The sequence below is a fragment of the Trichosurus vulpecula genome, chromosome 4 (genome assembly GCF_011100635.1).
Source record: "Trichosurus vulpecula isolate mTriVul1 chromosome 4, mTriVul1.pri, whole genome shotgun sequence".
Taxonomy (NCBI): Eukaryota; Metazoa; Chordata; class Mammalia; order Diprotodontia; family Phalangeridae; genus Trichosurus; species Trichosurus vulpecula.
In genome coordinates, this window is record NC_050576.1 from 160934761 (window position 1) to 160951538 (window position 16778).

Here is a 16778-nt window from a genome sequence, read left to right on the forward strand (position 1 = left end):
CATTTTCTTCATCACTGTCTTAAGTCTAGATAATCAACAAAACACTAAACCAAGCTCTCATTTGCAGCGTTTGCCAAATTCTGAAGTGTAAAGGCTCATGTCTGAAAATTTAACAATCGGCTGGAAAGTTGGTATAAGCTAGCTTCAGCACATTCCTGGGTGGGGGTGGGGCAGTCCTTGAAGAGATGATAAGGAGTTCAGTGGGAGGTGAAAAGCTGGCAGGGGGAAGAGAAGGGAAAAGGAGATGGGACGTCAGTTCATCGAGATCTCATAATAGCTCCCTTTCTATAGAACTTTATGATGACACAACTCAGTCCTCCTAACAAACCTATGAAGTGTGTAGTACAAGTATTATTAAGCCCATTTCACAGATACCAAAACTGAGGCAAAGCACAGTGAAATGACTTGCCCAGTGTAACACAACTAGGATGCTTTAGAGTCAGGATTCAAACCCAGGGTCCTGGCCCTTATACCGGATCTCTTTGCACTATATTGTGCTGTCTGGTGGGTATCAGGAAGAAGTTATATAGGGCTGAAATGCTCAGAAGGCAGAGCCTTAGGAAAGGAAGGTTTGAATAGTGTTGTTCCTCCTGATTCCAACTCCACCCTGTCTTCTGGTTCTCTTCCCAACATCCCTCCGTCCCCTGGCACACTCTCAGGCCTCTGTCTCAAGGGGCAGTCTGACATCAATCAAGCAGTATAGTAAAGGGTGGGCAAGGCCTGGAGCAGCTCTCAGGTCTCATGGGTCTGAAGAAGGGCAAAATGACCAATCGGACCAGAGAGGGTGGACCCTCACCCCCCAAGCCCAACCTACCGGGAAAGAAACCTTAGAGATCATCCTGTCCAGCCCCTTTTTATTTCGGAAGAGAAATTGAGCCCCGGAGACTGACTTGGCCAAGGTTACGTAGACAATAACCGAGCTGAAGATTCACTCTCAGGTCTTTTGACGTTTTAAGTTTGGGGTTTTTTCTCCCCATTAAAATATGTTCCCTATCTTTTCTCTGTTCTGAATTCTCCTTTCTCACCTTTCATTCTGTGATCTGGGTCACTCTCCTTCCTGTTGAGAGACTAAAAATCACAGATTAGGGGAATTGGAAGAGACCCTAAGAAGTCCCAATAATCGTGTCTGTTTCTGCCAATCTTTCCAAACCAGAGAGAGAGAAACTGAAAAGGTGGGAGAGGGTAGAGGTAGGGGCGGGGGGAGTTTGGGAATGTTTGGACAAAGGCTAAGAGTACAATCCTTGTGCGCCCTTCTGAGAGTTGTTATGGGGTAACAAAGTGCTTTGCAAATCCTAAACAGCTATAGAAATGTGACCTATTACGGGTTCTCCAGGAAAATGATGCCCCAACTCTCCTCTTCTGACTTCCAGGTCTTTCTTCATCTCCCTTACCCTTTTGGTTCACAACTTCAGTAGTCTCTTCAATTTCAGGTTCTTTGCTCCGTTATCCTATCTTTACTATTCCATATCCCTCGCCCCGGTCGTCGTCCGCCCCGCCCCCTCCCACTCCCCCCATGTATCTTGGCAGGGATGGGGATGGAGTGGTGGAATAGCATGTATGTGTGTAGACTATGACCAGAATAGGCTGTATGTAGTCAGTGCCATCGGAGTGGTTCGGGCAAAATGCTGGAGGAGCTCAGAGGGAACAGTCACTTCAAATTTTGACAGAAAGCAAGCATAGGTTTTAAATTGAGATAGGAACTCAAGAGACCATCCACTCCACACCCCTCATTTTACAGATTAGGAAACGGAGATCCAGACCTTTGCCTAAGGACACCGAAGAAACCGAACTTTTATTAGAAGGGTAGCACTGTTGACCTCAAATCCAGGACTTTTCCCACTGAATAACAGAAGCCTCCCTCCTAGGAAATTCACCAGCAGAAGCAACGACGGTGGGTTAAATTCGAGGGAAAGTGGACAAATACCGATTGTCATTAGTTTTTTTTCCCACCCTAGACTCTACTCTGTCTGGCCCACTCAATACTTACTATTAGATTGGATCTGCAATTGCTTCTGGTTTTGTTTTTGTTTTGTTTACTTACCCTCTCCCCCCTCCCCCCCACCCCCGCCCTTCTCCAAGTACAGAGCCCTAATTTGGCTGGAGTAGGTAGGGGGTGTAGTTGGAGATAAGGCAGGAAATAGAAGTAGGGACCAAACTGTAGAGAGCTTTGATTGGCACTCTTCCCGTTCCCCTCGCCCCTCCCACCACCACACCCCACTTATCCTGGCTCCCTTCCCCAATCTCTCCTTTTGGGAAGTCTACAGTCCTGAGAATAGGCCCTCCCCTCTAGTGCTTCCCACTTCACATCTACCCTTCATACTAATTGCTAGAGCTCAAGCTTCCATAGGACAATTTTTTTCATCCCACACCCATACCCACGCCCCACTTCTTCCTCTTCGTCTTTCTTCTTTTTTCCCTCCCACACTCTCTCTTCCCTAGGTCAGGGACAGAAGCAGCTGTCTTGAAGGCCTTCAGCGCCTGGCCCTTTAAGGCCACCCTCTTCCCCCACGTGCTGTCTGGTTGGGCTGGCGACGGTGACGCACATGTGACGTCAATGGCAGCTGGCGGAGACTGGGCACGAGGGGGAAAAAGGGGGAGGGAGGGGGGAGAAGGCGGTTCATTTGCATTTAAAGGGGTAGTACCTTCTCCGAGTTAAGAAGGCTAGGAGGGAAGGGATGGGCTTTGGACTTTTCTTCCAGGACAGTGGAGAGCTGAAAGTCTTTTGCGGAGTTGGAAAAGGTCTAGGTACTGCACAAGACAAGTTCGAATGCTTGAGTAGTGTCCTTCCGAGGGAAAAGGAAAATAGTCCCTCGCTGTTGGGGCTGGGACCATGTGACTAAGAGGAGGAGGAGGAGGAGGAGGAGGAGGAGGAGGAGGGAGCGGAGAGAAGGAAAGAGGGAGGAGTCGAGAAGGCTCTTCTTGCAGGCTGTGTTGCAGCTGCCCCCACCCCCACATCCTGCCCACCCTCTGAGCAGCTGCCACCACATCCTGCCCAGGCAGGGGGGACAGGGTGTGCTCGGGGGGATGCACTGACCGAGGACCCAGGATTCGCTCCCACCACATATACACCACCCACCCACCCCACCCCCACCCCAGCCTCTGGTCCAGGGCGTGGTACCTGCCCTTTGCCTCCGTGCGCTGGCCTCTGGCACCAGCCTGGGCACCGAAGAGAGCTCTGCCCTCCCAGTCTTGGACATCGAAGTGCCTAACTCGGCCACTCAGTCCAAAGCACCCTTCCAAGCCTTCTCCCCACCCCTCGCCCCAGAGGCAAAGGGCAGGAGAAGAGAGAAATAGACACGCCTTTACCGTGCTATACTCGCGGGCATATACCAATATGCACACCGGGATATAGGTATATATACATACAGGCAAATCTATCCGGGGTAGTTACACTTGTAATAAGCAGCTGACATTTACATAGCAGCGTTTACAAAGCTCTTAGTCCAGTGCCTGGCACAATAAATGCTTTATCTAGCTGTGTCTTCACCTGTATTATTTCATTTGACCCTCACTCTGGCAGGGATTCTTAACCTGGTGTCTATGGACAAGCCGCCCCCATCCCCCATGGGAAAGCTGTCCACACCCCTCCCCCACCCCCCCCACCATGGAGGCTGGGAACTTGGATAAGAAAAAAATGCATCATTATTTTCACTAATCTCTAAAATTTGGCATTTCCTTCCATTATGAATTGTTAAAGAAATATATTCTGAGAAGGGGTCCATTGGCTTCAGAAGAGTGCCTAAGGGATCCATGACATAAAGATGGTTACTGCACTCCAAGTACTCTGTACTCTAAGTGGTCCCTTGTACTCCATTAACCTCATTTTACAGATCAGGAAACTGAGGCCCAGAAAGAGGAAGGGTCACAATCCAGTAAGTGGCAGAGCTGGTACTTCAACCCAAGTCTTCTCACTCCTGCTCCAGTGTTCTTTCCTCAAAAGGTCACTGCCTATGAAGATGCACAATCATGCATACACATAGATGGACACACACAGACAGACACACAGGAAGGCAACACACCTCCTCTTCATCCAGAGCAGACAGATGGGATGAGGGTGGGGGACTGGTGAGCTGAAGGTGGCCTCAGCTAGGACAATGGGGCAGGAGGAGAGTCTCCAGTATGCAGAGCAGCAGAGGAGGGGAGTGCCGGGTGGGGCAGATCCAGAGAGGAAAAAGGATGTACAGTATTCTCCAGAAGGCAGTGAGGAAGGAGTGGGAGGCAGAAGGCTAAGTGTGAGCCATTGCCACAGCAGAAGAAAGGGCTTTCCAATGAGCTTGACGCCAAGGAAGGGAAAGTAAACTTCTCCTGGGCTCTATTGATATGGATGTTAATCTAGCCCGTAAAATTGGCTACTATTGTTCTATATGTATTAGATCTACCAGGAGCATGGAGGCAAAGGGCTATACAAAATGATCTCATGCCACCTTCCCACACCCAAACCCCTTTGAAAGGGAATGTGGTTTGATGGAAATGATATGTATAAAGTCAGAGGGCTTAGGTGTGAATCCTTGGTCTATCACCTGCCAGCTATATGACCTTGGGCAAGTAACAACCTTTATGGGCTTGGTTTCCTCACCTGTAAAATGGGAGTGGGGAGGAGATTGCATGGCCTCTAAGTTTTCTTCCAGTTCTTTGTCTCTGACCCTATGATCCTAGTTAGAGGTCTGTGGGCCATGCTAGAGGGGGAAAAGCCTTTGCTTTAGCACTGGGGCATTTCTCTCAAATAGGCTGGGTGTGCTAGGCAGCTTTTTTGGAAAGAGGCATTACCTTGTTAACCACAACAGAAATTTTAAGGGATTTAATTTTCCAGAGGCCTTAGATATATTCTTGAGAGGTTTGGCTGTTCTTTCTCAAAGGGATGGAGGGAAAAACTGAATACCAGGTCTCCCAGAGTGTGTCAGCACTAATTTGATAACTAAATCTCACATGTGTGCGCTTGAACACACACACACACACATACATACACACACACCAGCTGGAAAAGACCTGAAATCCTCTTGACCAACCTCATTTTACAGATAAGGAAATGGAGGCCCAGAAAAGCACTCCTGGAAAGAGTAATGGATTTGGAATCAGAGAATCTGGATCCAAATCCCAGCTCTGCACTTTTTAAAATTTAGGAGAGATTAATTTTATCTCTCAGGGTCTCAGTTTCTTCATCTGAAAAAAACAAGGGATTGAACTGGGTCTTTAAAGTCTCTTCTAGCTTTAAATCCTGTCATCCTATAAGCTCTATAAGTGAGAGGCAGTGTTAGAGAGTTGTCTTCAGATCCTGGAAGGCATGGGTTCAAATCCTGACTCTGACACATATGTACTATATGACTCTAGGCAATAGTTTACACCCATAAATTGCAGAGAAGATGCTGACTTGCAATAGTACAGGTGGTTTCCTTATCCTAATCTTATACTATTGAAATCACAGTCCTTATCCCCCTGTGGAAACAAGACCTTGGTGTCAGAGCTTCCACAAATATTTTGAACTGAGGACTTGGTGAGGCAGTTGTGGGCCTTGGGCTTAATGGTTGGAAGTACAGTTTTGCATCTTGAATTTAGAGGGGGCACTGTCAAGACATCCTCCCTGCTGCCTAATTGGAATCCTTCCTACTATAATATCATCCCTTACTCTTTTGTTTGTTTGTTTTACGGAGATGAAGTCCAGAGGAAGACATGTGCTACTACTCAGTTCCCCTTCCATAAAGTCTCAATGCTGTATAACCTCCCTTCCTGCTCCAGTTGTCTGTCCCTCCTCAATATGCTCTCCATGGAGCTCAGTGAGGTCCTGAGTCTCCCTTCAGAATTTCATCTTCCAAGATAAAATGCTTTTCTTAGCTGTTTCTTCAGTTCTGGACCCCCAGGGATTATATCCCTCCCCTCCTATGACATCATCAGTCATCCTCTGGCTCCTGGCCCTTTAATAACCAGCCCAGGTGACTCACCTTCCTTCCTCATTCCTTTGTTCTGGGCCCCACATTCCAAGCTGGGGAGGACCCAACAGCCAATAACAAACTTGGAGGGGTACCAGCCTGGCTCAGGATTGGTCAGATCTTTAGTTAGCGGGATGCTCACCCTGCAGGTCTTTTAAAGGGTGGGGCTAGGAGCTGGTACAAAGTTGGGGGGGGGGGTATGTGTGAAGGGAAGAGAAGATACCTGGATCTTTTGCTTTCAAAACTGAAGTGGCCTTGTGGACTGTTTCTATAGCTTAGGAATCATCATTCCATTAAGGCTAGGCATGAGGGAGAGCAGGAGTGTTTGGAGAGCTTCAAAGTGGGATTATAGATAGAAGGGCCAAGGGGCAGGGCGTCTATCCTTCCAGTTCCCTGATGGGCTTCCCTATCCCCTTTCCTTATTTATTTTCAGCTGCAATGTCCTGTCCAGGTTAGTTTTCCCAGGCCCCTTCCTGTAAAGCCTTTTCCAGCAACCGCTGATCCCTCCAGTCTCAACATTCTGCTTTCCCGACGGAAACAGCCAGAAAATAAACACCCTGATGACTAAACGGTTTCTCCAGCTAGAGCCTAAGGAAGTCCTAAAAATAGACCTCCCCATCAAATGAGGGGAGGTTTCCCACTGCTGGGTTGGGGAAGAGGGGAGGTCATTTCATCCATCCTCCCACCTCCGCAAAGGGCCTAAAAGCCAAATAGAAGTTGTTTGAACCCTGAGAATGCCCAGGGAAGATGCAGTTTAGACTTCTACCCTTGACTGTCAGGAAGTCTTTCCTGTGGTCTAGCCTCTATTCCTCAAGGCTTACACAGGGTGTAGGTACAATCTTTGAAGTGTGTAGAGCCCAGACCTGTTGGGGAGCTGACAAGCCGTAAGAAGACCATGTGGGACATTGCTTAATCCTGGAGGGTTTCCTAGAGGAGGGCCCAGGAGGGAGGGTTTGGAGAAAGAGGCCAAGGAAATAAGAGCCTGTTGGCTTTGTATTACTTGATCTACAGTACTACAAGATGAGCCACCAACCTAATTGCAAAGCAGTCTTTCTGATGTCTCCTGTTTGGGTTGGGAAGGACCTGGAGAGATTAATCAGTTCCTTTTCCTGCCTCCAGACTCCACAATCTGGTCCAAGTTCTTCTCCAAGAAATGGAGAAATGGACTTTATCTACACCCAATCAGAAGAAACTAGGGCTGAAAGATCCCCATTGTTTTAGTTGCAGTTCTGCCACTTACTAGACGTGTGACCCTGGACAAGTGACTTGAGCTTTTTGTGCCTCAGTTTCCTCATCTGTAAAAAGGAGATAATACCTCTAATACTTATCTCACCAGGTTGTAGTGAAGATCACATGAGATAATGAGTGTAAAGTCAAGTTAACAAGCATTTATTATAAGCCTACTATGTGTCCTACTAAGTCCTACTAAGAACCTACTATGTGTCCAGAGGCACTGTGCTAAGTGTTATGGATACAAACAAAAGGGTAAAAAAAAAAGTCCCTGTTCTCGAGGAGCTCATAATCTGATGGAGGTGAAGACATGCAAACAACTAACAAGATATTGACTGGATAAACCGGAGATAATCCACAGAAGCAAGGCATTAAGGGGGGGGACCGGGAAAGAGCTTTGTAAAGAGTAAAGACCTAAACCACTATCAGCTACTTTTTTTCTATACGGAAACGCTTTGATATCTGTTCCCTTGAAGTCAGGTCTGATGGACCAGCATACAGGATTGAGCACTCCCGTCCGTTTGGGGGGATTCGCAAGGCTAATGCCTGCTTCGGGAGCCCTGGAAGACATGACTGGGGCAGCCGGATTTAAAACAAAACAAAACAAAAAGGGCCGGTCCTCCTTTAATAAGATGTTTTCAAGGGTGTTTCCTGTGCTGGGGGAAATTAGGGTTCCCGCCCCTTTAAATTGCCCCCTTGGCTGCGCTCCGTGGGCTGCAGGCTCCGGGGATGAGGTCACTCAAGAACTATGAGCCTGTAGCTTTAAATTGCTAGGCGTCTACGGAGCCGGGCGGGGGAGGGGCGCTGGACCGCCTGTCACAGGTAGCCTGGGGAGCCGCTCAGCCCCCTTCCCTTCTACAGAAAGCCTGCCCCTTTAAGCCGGGCTGCCTTCCTCCATGCCTTCTCGAGGCAAGGGCTGGGTGGGGGACCCATGCACCCCAGAGAGGAGGCGCCTGGAGCTTTAAATACCGCCCCCTCAACCCCCCCCCCAAGTTTCTCTAACTCTCCTCCCCGGGGAAAGGGGATGGCACTGAGACCACCCCACCCCGGGCAGAGCCCCAGTCACCGAGTTGCCGCGCGGGCAATCAGCCCCGCGTGCCGTGCTCCCCCGGGGCGCGGGGAGCTAGGAAATGCGTGTGCTTGTGTATGTTGGGGTGGGTGGGTTACTGTCCCTTTAACAGCACCTCCGCCCGGCTTCAGCTCTCCATGTCCCTGCCTCCTGGCGGCCGCGGCAGCGGCGGCGGAGGGATCCGCGGCTCCTGCCTGCGCTGCAGCCTAGCTTGGGGTGGGGAGGAGGCAGCCGGGAGGGCGGTAGGCGCACTAGCGGGGAGGGGAGGGGAGGAGAGGAGAGGGAAGAGGAGGAGAAGGGAGGGGGAGAAACCGTTCTGGGCCGGAGAGGGGGGTGGAGGAGGCGGAGGAGGGAGGGGGCGGGCCCCGGCTCCCGGGCCCACCCCTCCCCTGGCCCCGCCCCACGGCCCCCATGGGGCCTTCCCATTGGCCCCCCCGGCTGCCCGTCACCCCTCCACCTCCTCTGCTCCCCCCCCCCCCAAGCTAGGCTGAGCTGTGCCTACGTTGGCCTCGGCTCCCGGGGACTGGAGGAGTTACCTTTGGAGCCCAAAAGGAGGAAGGAAGAAAATATATCAACAACAGCGGCGGCTCGGGAGCCCCAGCCCCGGACCCTCCCTCCCCTCTACCCCGGCCCCAGGACAGGGGCCCGGGACCTCCCGGCTCCACCCAGGGCCCGGGCAGACGCCTGTCTCGTTAGTTATTTTTCGATATCCCCTCCCCCCTAAAAAGAAAAAAACCCATCACCTTCCTGCGCTTGGAGATCTGAGAGGAGAGAGGACCACCACTCTTCCTCCCACCCCCTTCCGCGACACCCCCCTCCCCCAACGGGGGTTGGTGAGTAGAAAAGAAATAACGCGCCTGTCACTTTAAGAGACCCGCCTCCCCCTCCCTTCCCTCTCCTCCCCCCACCCCGGGTTGGGGTGTCCGGGGTGGAGGGGGCGCCCAGGCCATTCCTCTGTCGTGTGGGATGGGGTTGGCCGGCTGTGTCCCAGAGGGACCGGCGGAGCAGGCGGGGGGGGGGTGGTAGGGAAGCCAGAAGCGGGGCGGCAGTGGGGGTTACAGGCTGACCAGGTGTGTTGGGTGGGGGACCACAGGGACGCCAAGCGGCATACACCCCTGGAGGGAGGGGGTGTCCCGGCGGAGTGTGGTGGGTGCTGACACCTTGGCTTGGGAGAGGGTCGTAGGGCCTGAGGCTGTGGGCCTGGAGGGAGAGCAACCCCCACCCCGAGTGTAAGGAGGGGTACCAGGGTGACAGCCTGGAGCGACTGACATTTTAACAGCCGGCCCTCCCTTCCCTGCCGCCTGTTCCCTCCTCCTTGGCCCAAAATGGTGCAGAAGGGGGCCTGGGAGGGTGATTGGAGGGTGGGGGTGGGGTGGGGGAGCTGCAGCTGTTTGGGAGGGAAAGGGGGAGGGAGGGAGGAATGTTGTTCAGATGACACCCGGGCTGGGTGGGTGGGTTGCTCTGTCTCTGTGTGTTGGGGCCCAGTTTGGCTTCTGTGACAGCTGAAAGCTGGAGATGACAAACAAGCCGGGAAGGAGAGTCTGTCTCTCAGGACCTGACCTCCCACCCCGGGTCTCTCTCCCCAGACCCGGACCTTGACCCCAGTGCCAGCTTCCAGGTTGAAGCTTGATTGGGGACCCTCATTTCGGTTGTCCACAGCCCCACCCTTGGGTGGATAACTAACTCCTAGCCAGAGTTTGCATCTGTACAACATCTGGGGAGTGGGGGGGGGGCTACAGGAGAGCACTCTCTGCCCCCTTCTCTCCCTCTTACCCAGAGTGATTAGAGCTGGGATAGGGAGGGGCAAAAAATTAGGTCTTCTTGGGGCCCCTCGGCCTCCTTGTTTTAGGAACTCCAGGGGAAGGAGAAAGGAGGTTTCCCCCTCTCCTAGCACTTCCTTCTCAATGCCTTTGGCGTCTTTCAGGTCAATGAAGGGGGTCGGGGACAAAGCATACATACCTGCCCAAGTTCTCTGCAGGTTCTGCCAATTCCTGTAGTAGGCTCACCTGGATCTTTCTAGCTACCACATTGAGTTGGAGGGGTGGGGGGAGGTTATGCTGGGGGCAGAAGATGGAACTATTCTCGGGTGGTGGTGGTATCCCTGGGGAAGGGGGTGGAACCTAGCAGGACTTAGCAGTGATGGGAAGTTCACCGTCTGGGGCAGTGACCTTGGGCCTCTGGAGGCTGGCTGTGGGGAGGGTAGACTGGAGAGGAATGAAATTGGAAGTCCAGGAGCAAGGAAACCATCTACTCCTTCCTCTCTCTTCATACCCCAACTGTGTTCAGAGATTTTTCTTTTTCTTTTTTTGGGGGGGTGAGGGTAGGGTGGCGCACATGCTACTGTATACAGAGATTATGCATGTATGTCATGGGTCTTGTTGCTAAGGGGAGTCAGGTTCTAATTTGGTAGTTGATGGACAGACTGTGAGGCTGGGGTAGGGGAGGGAGGCTGTGATGAGCCCCCCCCCACCTCCCACACACACCCTCCTTCCTCCCTTCTCTACCTCCTCCACCCCTAGGGACAGGCTACTCTAGGCCCCAATGATTCCAATCGGGAATGAACTTCCTTCCTGTTTGCCTTCTAAGCCTGGGAAAAAAAATACTGTTTGGGGGCAGGAAGTGGAGAGGTGGCTTGGGATCAGGGTGTTGGTATCTGAGGGCCTTCTCAAACCTGCCCTGTGTGGGTAGGAATCGTGTGGGCCTGTGTGTTCTGAACACCCATGATCCATTTAGTCTATGGTGTATTCGTCCTCCCCGAGGGGAGAGGACAGAGGAGGACCGATTTCTGACTTCTCTTGGGAAGGGAGGGACCATTAATGGTCTCTCCACTTTACTGGGAGCACAGAATAGTTTAGTGCTTGACCCAGAGTCACACAGAAGATCTATGGCAGAACTGTCATCCATCTAGTCCTTCCAGCAGAGCCTTGTCCTGGATGCTGAGGGAGCTAGAAGGGGGTGGAAATGAGGTCCCTGCCTTTGTGGGGGTAGGAAAAGAGGAACTCTCCCCCAGACATAAATGCTGAGACAAAAGCAGATGATCCAGGCAGACAGAACTCCAGACATCAGGACTTTGGAGGGGGGTGGACTCAGGGGGAGCAGAGCTGAAGGTGGGTTGGGATGGACCTCAACTAATTCACCTCTAGCTATACTGTACCCACAACCCTTGAATAGCAGTTTCCTCCTGAGGGATGTTATCTGGTCTGTAGCTGACGCTATCAGCTCTACCCTTTTTTCCCTCTCTTCAGAGTGGGGGTTGGAGAGATGTTGGGCCAGACTCCCCTGCTCAGCCCCTCTTGCAGCTCATAGGCAGGGAGGTACGGTAGTCTCCCCAGCTGCTGTTATATAATCTCTCCTGCAGGGTTTTTTGGTTGTTTTTTTTTTATCCACCAGAAGCCTTGTCTGAGTGTGAGGGGGGAGGAATAGGAGCAGGATTGGCAGCAAGAGCCCCCAGGTATGTTGGCCAGTATTGAGACACAGGGACAAGGACAGACTGGCCTCTGGAGCCCTAAGCCCCAGGGGGATTTGAGGTCAGCTGCCCAGAGAGGGTATGGAACTTTCTGAGGTAGTAGGGACTTGGGGGCAAGACCACTGTGTCAATTCCTCCCTCCTCTGGCTTCTTAAAGGGCAGCCCTTCCTTGGCCCATATTGCTGGGGAAGGGGTACCCTCTGTGCCATCGCCTTCTTCCTATTCCTGCCCACTGGGAAGTCTGCTTTAAGTCTAACCTCCTTCCCTCCTGCTGCAGGGTCAGTCCTGTTTACTCTCCCCTCTGGAGAGCTAGACCTCAGTGGGGCCCCCAGAGAAACCCTCTTCAGAATGTAGAATATAAGCCGGGCCCACCCTTCTTAGAGCCTCCAGATCCTCGCTTCCCCCTGCACATTGCAGACTTCTGGAGCTCCTGATCGGACCCTCCCAGTTGCTTTGTTCTGAATCAGGCCTTCCTAGACCTAGGGCCAATCAGCTCCTACGCCCTCTCCCTGGACTCAGTAACTAGACAGGAGAGACCATACCATCTCCCCCCAGTTCATCTCAAATGCCCTGCCTCATTGTCATGGAGATAGCTAAACATTTTTGGAAGGAAATGTGGTAGAGGAGGATATGAGTGTGGGGCAGAATGATGAGGCTTCCTGGAGGGACCTTCATTTCTTCTATCCCAGGGCCTTTGAGCACTTCCTGACTTGTTAGCGATCTCCAAGCACCTTTTTAAGAGACCCTGTGATGTCATGGAAAGAACACTGGATCTGGTGTTAGAAAATCTGGATTTCAGTTTTAGTTCTGCCACCTGCTCCCTATGTGACCTTGGACAAGTCACTTCCCCACTTGGAGGCTCTCTGTTTGCTCATCTGTAAAATAAGGAGGTTAGGCCAGGTGATCTCTCAGGTTCCCTTCTAGTGCCAGATCCGCTGATCTATGATCTCTATTCCAGGGGCTAGGGCTCTCTCACTACTTCTTGACTGTCAAGAGATCTTGAAGCACTTTATGGCTAGAGAATGGCAAAACACTCTTTGGCAAAGTGCCCTGGGTTATTATCCCCCTTTTATAGGGAAGGGAGGGAGGGGGTGGTGATGGCTGTGGGTCTTAGGAACTGGCTGGCCAGGGCCTGTGGCGGAGTCTCAGCGTCACTGTAATCGCCCGTAGCTTTTACAAGCCCCCACTTTGCTCAGGGCCAGAGTCAGTCCTCCTGGGGTTGAGTGGCTTACTCACTAGGCCTGGCCTATGGCAGTCCAGGTAGCCCCCAGTGTCTGTGGGGGAAGGGAAGAGACAGTGGCAAGAGTTCTGGCCCGGGAGTCCAGAGCTGACTAGGTTCAGGCTGATGCTCCTGTGGAGGCTGTGGATCACAACTGCAGCAGGAGAGATCTAGGTGAGACTGCAGGAAGACTTTACTTTTTTTTTTTTTCTGGTGTTAATGAGGGACATATCTCTGACTAAGGAATTGAAGGCATGGCTGGAGGATTTCAAAGCCCTTTATTTCCTCCCAGTTTTCCTAAGAAGGGAAATGGAAGCACAAGGACAGACAGTGTCCCTTGGAAGACCTTGACCTTTGCCCGTGTAATCTATGTATTGTTTGATCCTTGATATATTTATTTTTACCACCCCCACCCCACCTCTCCCCAGGGCTGGAAGCTGATTGGGAACTTATTGGGGGTGGGGGAAGGGAGGGGAATATGTGCATACATGTGGGTTAATGGATGCCTGTTGGTCTGGGCTGCATGATAGCAACTCTGTCCCCAAGTTCAGGAACAGGTAGAAATGTGTACGTGCATGAGCCTGCTTGTTTTCAGTTGGGTTCATGAACAAGGACATGCCATATCCAAGCAGGGCTTTGTAGACAAAGGAATAGTGGCTGACCTCATCTCAGGGATGGAGCTGGTTCTTTGCAGGGCACAACCATAAAGATGATTATAGGATTGGAGATGGTGTGATGGGGGAGGGCTGGGGTCAGGAAAGACTGAGCTTTCAACAAAGAATCACCCTAGGGCAGTGGGTTCTCCCTGTCGCAGGATGATGGAAATTAGACCATAGATGGGACTTCCTAGTTGCTAGGGGCTGGGCAGTGACCTTTCATTCCCAGAAGCAAGATAGGAGTGACCTTGCCTTCTGTTAGGGATGAGTGTATGTATAAGATCCTTTCTCCACCCTACTAGCTGAGCAGCTACAAGGTCTTTGGACAAATCTATTTTTCATATATAAAGTGTGGGGGCTGAACTTGACTATGATCTCAAAGGTCCCTTCCTTCAGTCTGTGGTTCTGTAACAGGTTGGCCTTCCTGCAGAACCTTGGGAAGGGCTTCCACCTGTCCTGGGTCACACCCAGGCAGTGACCATATTTACCAGTTTAAAGTTGCCCTCCTGGGGACCTTGGGCAGCAGATCCTATCATTGGCCTTGGGCCCATTTTTGGCCAGAGAGCTTCCCCTCCTCCCCAGACTGGCACTGTGGAGCGTCTGTTATGCCAGTGAAGAAGATAACAAGAGCCTCCGCATCCCCCAACCTCCTCAAAACCCAGGAGTATCTGTGCTGCAGCTCGGCCTGAAGCCTGGCCCAGTACTGGCCCAAGGCTGACCCAGAGAACTGCTGGAAGGAACCTTAAGGGGCATTTAGTCCAACCCCTAGATTCTACAGTCAAAGAGACTGAAGACCTTTTCCAGACTTATTTTATATCACTCCCCTTCATGCACTTGGTGTTCTAGCTAAACTGGTCCACTAGCTCCTACAAGAAATGCCATGTCCAGCCTCTGTTCCTTCTCTCATCTCCACCTCTCAACATCTCTGGCTGTCTTCAAGCCTCTGATCCTGCCCCCTGAGTAAAGCCCATCTTGATGTCTTCCCTTGTGGCCCCGTTGTACTCTCTTACACACCATGCTGTTAGGGAAATTATGTCCTATCTACTTCTCTGTATAAATGTTTATCCACTAGCAGAACATAACATCCATGATGGCAGGTACTGGTTTGCTTTTATGGTTGTATCTTGTTCTGGCTGGCACAGTATCCTGAATGTAGAACATTAATGTTTGGTAAATGGACTTGAGGAGAGGGCCCTTGTCTGATGTCACGTAGTAAACAGCAAAGCCAGGATTCAAACCTGTCTTTCTCTGTTCTTTCTCTGTGAATGCCACAGAGCTAGGTAGATAGAAAGATGTGCTTTGGAATTTCTTGGGTGTTAATGATCTCCAAGTCCTAATACGACCCTTTGTCTCTTCAGCGCTGGGTAAGGTGGGAGATGTATGGTTTCCCTTTGCCCCTGGAGACTGGGAAGGGGGTGAGCTCTAGAGAAGGAATTAGTCCACAGAAGAAAAATTGAGGGCATGATGGTAGTGGTGTTTTTGTTGTACTCTAGAGGAGATTCTTGGGGTCCTCATTTGGGTCTCTCTAGAGTAAAGTGGTAGTAGAGATAGAGAAGGGACCCTTAGGATGAATTTCAAGCTCCTCTGTTGGGCATTTAAAGCTCTGGCTCTGACCTACTTTCCTAGGCTTATTACATGTTATTCCCCTTCACGAACTCCATGGTCTAGCCCAACTGGCCTTCTGGCTGCTTTTCTTCACACATGACGTCTCATCTTCTGTGTCCATGTCTTTGCACAGGCTGCCTTTCTCCCCTCCTCCCCCGCTCCCCTCCCCATGCCTGGAATGTCCTTCCTCTTCACCTCCATATCTTAGAAGCCTGTTTTCCTTCCAGGCACAGCTCGAGCACCATCTATAAAGCCCTTCCTGATCTCCCCAGAAATTGCCTTCCATTTACTTGGTAAATATATTTTATACAGTGACTAGAGAGCTGCTTTCAAAGCCAGGTGGTCTTGTGTTCAAGTTCTATGTTGACAGATTGGCTGTGTGACCTTAGGCAAATCACTTAACCTTTCAGTTCTCTAGGCCAGTGGCTCTTAAAGTATAATCTGGGGGTCCCTGAGCCCCTTTTGGGGGGGTCTTCAAAGTTAAAACTGTTTCTATAATGCTAAGATGTTATTTGCCCATTAAAATACTCCTTTTTCCAACTACACAACTGTGTGAGACCGGATTTTCTTCATATACTTCAAAACACCATATCTCAACAGATTGAATACAGAAGCAGATAGGAGAGTCCAGCTGTCTTCTATTAAGTCAGACATTAAAGAGATTTGCAAAAATATGTAAAACAGTACCACTCTTAATTCTTTTGTTTTGGAAAATGATGTTATTTTTCCTTAAAATGTTATTTGTATGAGGATGTAATGGGTTTATTGTTATTGTAAATAAATTACCGTTTTGGAAATTTCTCAGTTTTAATTTCTAATATGGTAAGTATTGATAGATATGATTCACATAAACAAAAGCTCTTTGGGGTCTTCAATATTGTTGAAGAATTTACATAAAGGGGTCCTGAGACCAAGAAGTTTGAGAAACCCCGTTCTGTGTAACTTCAAGAGAGCAAATCACAGAGAAAGTGCTGACTTCATTCAAGTTTCCCTATGCTAATGAAGTCAAAGGTCCAGTTCCTGTCCTGTGCTGTATTTTGTATGTGCTTATTGTGCCACCGCTTCCGGGAAGAAGGTCAAGCAAGGCCTGCCTCATTTTTGTACCCCTACCACCTGGCATAGTACCTGGCACACTGTTGGAGGCACTTAATGAATGTGGATTGGGTGTTTGATTGACACTGTAGCAGTGGGGATTGCGCAGCAGGAGGGAGGGTTTTTGGTGGAGGCTAGAAGAGTCTGCCTTTGAATCTCAGGGGATAGGAAAGATGAGCAGCCTAATTATCCAGGTCAGGAAAGGGGTCTTGAGGTAGGGGAAGGACACAGTGACCTCTCAAGGGCTACTGGGCATTATTCTGCCATGAGGTCAGGAGTAGGACTCTCTAAATTGAATAAGAGGAGAGCAGGCTACAGGGGAAGGGCTGAAGCTAGTCTAAAGGAAGGACCTCCCCTCAGAGTTTTGAGATGGGGCACAGTGACCTCTTTTCATCTAGAAAGGTGAAGTATAGGCATGGCAGATTTGGGCCTTTCTGAACTGAGAATCTGAGGAATTACCAGCTGGCTAGATTATGAGTTTTATGGAGAGCTGCTGTCTTCTCCATCTTTGTTGAGC

At 50.6% G+C, this 16778-nt stretch overlaps 1 protein-coding gene across 8 annotated transcripts in view; it reads left to right on the plus strand.

Moving 5' to 3' along the window:
- Positions 1-8709: 8709 nt before the first annotated feature.
- The window catches only part of MEF2D (myocyte enhancer factor 2D), a 46135-nt gene continuing 38066 nt past the window's right edge, over positions 8710-16778 (plus strand). For all 8 annotated transcript variants that reach the window (XM_036754249.1, XM_036754255.1, XM_036754250.1 and 5 more), the window contains exon 1: positions 8710-9056. The gene's annotated coding sequence lies outside the window, so the exon portion shown is untranslated. The remainder of the gene's footprint in view (positions 9057-16778) is intronic.